Source organism: Triticum dicoccoides, chromosome 4A (genome assembly GCF_002162155.2).
Source record: "Triticum dicoccoides isolate Atlit2015 ecotype Zavitan chromosome 4A, WEW_v2.0, whole genome shotgun sequence".
NCBI lineage: Eukaryota > Viridiplantae > Streptophyta > Magnoliopsida > Poales > Poaceae > Triticum > Triticum dicoccoides.
Window position 1 is genome coordinate 737,702,968 of NC_041386.1, and position 2,503 is coordinate 737,705,470.

Here is a 2,503-nt window from a genome sequence, read left to right on the forward strand (position 1 = left end):
GGGGGTGGGCTGACAATGCTATGCTCTGGGCGGGGAACCTCTGCCGGATCATGAAGCCCTTATGTGTGCAATCCGTAGAGATGTCATGATTTCAGTCTTCGGTTCGAGGGATCGTCGTGGACAGTTCTAGGGATTGTCGTGGACGGTTCGAGGGACTTCAAGAACTATCTACACCAACTTTTCTTCTGCTGCAACAAACTGGTAACGATGCGATCTAATCTTGTGTGCATCTTCATAGTGATCCAGGATCTTGATCATAGGGCAATTTTTTTTGTTTTCTACTATGTTTCCCGACAACTACGAGTCCACAGGAATACAAATCAGAGCGAATTGACTCATGAATGTTGTGCTAGAGTGACAGAGCTCATCGCCTTGGATTGACTACGTCCACTGTGAGTAGGTGGACAAGATGATTGTTTCTCCGGTTGCAACATACATACATGTTTGCTAGTCATAGTAATGACCTAAGAATATATGCAGTAGTTACTTTTTTTGGGGGGGGGGGGTGTGAAGTTTCTTAATATACTGACTTACGAGAAATGAAATGAAAGACTTATTTAGCAAGTGAACGACATAAAAGTACATGTTGGCCATACAAAACAATGTTCGATGCAATTTAAAATATCATACACCAAATAATGTTTGAGATTATTTGAAATAAACTTTTACAAAAATATAAAAGGAATTATATACCAGGCGTACGTGTCATACGCTACAAGATCTATTGATTCAATTTCCATTTGGGGTTGCTGGATGTGCAGACCGCACAGGTTGGGGTGGATGTGCTCTCTTTTTGGCACGCCTCCTAACAGTCTGGTGCGCTTATGAATTGGAGTGCTTATGTTAAGCTAAGCCATGTGGGACTAAAAATTACTTCTGTGTCGCTTGTTCGTTCGGTTCACACGTGGTATGTGTGGGCTTGAGGCAGGCCGAAATAATTGAGTCAAGGCCCACACCTTGTTTTGAGCAGCGCACAACTCGATCCATCAAGTCTATCCTATGGATACAACGCAAAATAAAGTCTATCCTATGTATATACAGACAAAAACCAAGCGCGACCATAATATCTACTGTACTACTAGTATGAAAGTATGAAATAATAGGCGGGCTAGCGAGCTCTTTATTATTAATAGTAACATTTTTTACGAAATCTCTACTTCTAATGAAACAGTTGGTAGGATTGCGTACAGGTTTTTTTTTCGTCTCACCTCCCACCACCACCGCTTCACATTGGTTTTATCACCGTATAATAAAACCTTTCCTAACTAGCCACTTTTCAAATGTGTAGGAACCGATTACACTTATCAAACAATGAAATCCAGTTTCATGACAATCAACGCTAAAATCTTAACTTTACTATTGCATCAGTCCTCACCTTTCCTAACAACCGAAATCTTCTACTACTAAAGAAAAAATGGTGAATGATGATCTCTACTCTTAAGGAAGGAGTGTGCGGTTGTGACGGTGAGTACGTCGTCGTTCGTTCCTCTCGCACGAGTGCCGACTGGTGGGCCACGCCCGTTGCTCCCGGTTCTCTTGGGCTGGCTTCCTTCATGTTGACTGACTCCTAGCGCTCTACGTGCATGCCCACGTCCTGCACACGTCTCCCTCTCTGCGCACGTCGCACCTCTCCTCTCTCTGTCTAACTGCGCCATTGCGCACGACTTGTAACCTGTACATATATACAGAGCAATAGCAGATCGGCACACACTGTGCCTTACTCTCGCATCTCTCACGCTCACATGGTATCAGACACCGGCTACTCTCCCCGATCCTAGCCGCTCTTCCGCTGCTCCCCAACTCCGGCTCCGGCCATGGCCATCCCGCCTCCTCCGCCACCCCCTCCGCCATTCCGTCCACCCGGAACCAACGGCGCTCCCCCCACACCTCTCCGCGCCATGCCGCCGCTCGTCACCCCTGCGGCGCTCGCGCAGGGCACCCTCCTTGCTCGCCATGACTCCGAGGCGAGCTCTTCCATCTCCCCGTCCCCTCTCGCCGGCGTGTTCATCAACCAACACGTCCCCGTCGTGCTCTCCCTCAATCCGCCGAACTTCTCCCAGTGGCGCACCCTCTTCGAGGTGCAGTTTCAGAAGTCCGGCGTCGTCGATCACATCGCCGGGCCGCCTCGTCCCTCGGACCCTACCTGGCTCCAGGATGACGCTCACGTCGTCTCGTGGCTCTACAACCGCATCAGCCCCGAGGTCTTCGGCTTGGTTCATCAGCGCGGCGCCAGGGCGGCCGCCGTGTGGGAGTCGATCTGCGCGCTGTTCCTCGAGAACCGCGAACACCAGCTCGTCCTCCTCGCCATGGAGTTCTGCCGGATCGAGCAGGGTTCCTCCTCCATCCTCTCCTACTTCGCCAGGCTCAAGGAGTGTGCTGATCGTCTTGCTGACCTCGGCGAGCGCGTCACCGACCGCGACCAGGTCCTGAACATGATCCGCGGCCTCCACCCTCGCTACCGGTATGCGGTTCCCATCCTCACCATGCAGTCTCCCTTCCCGAC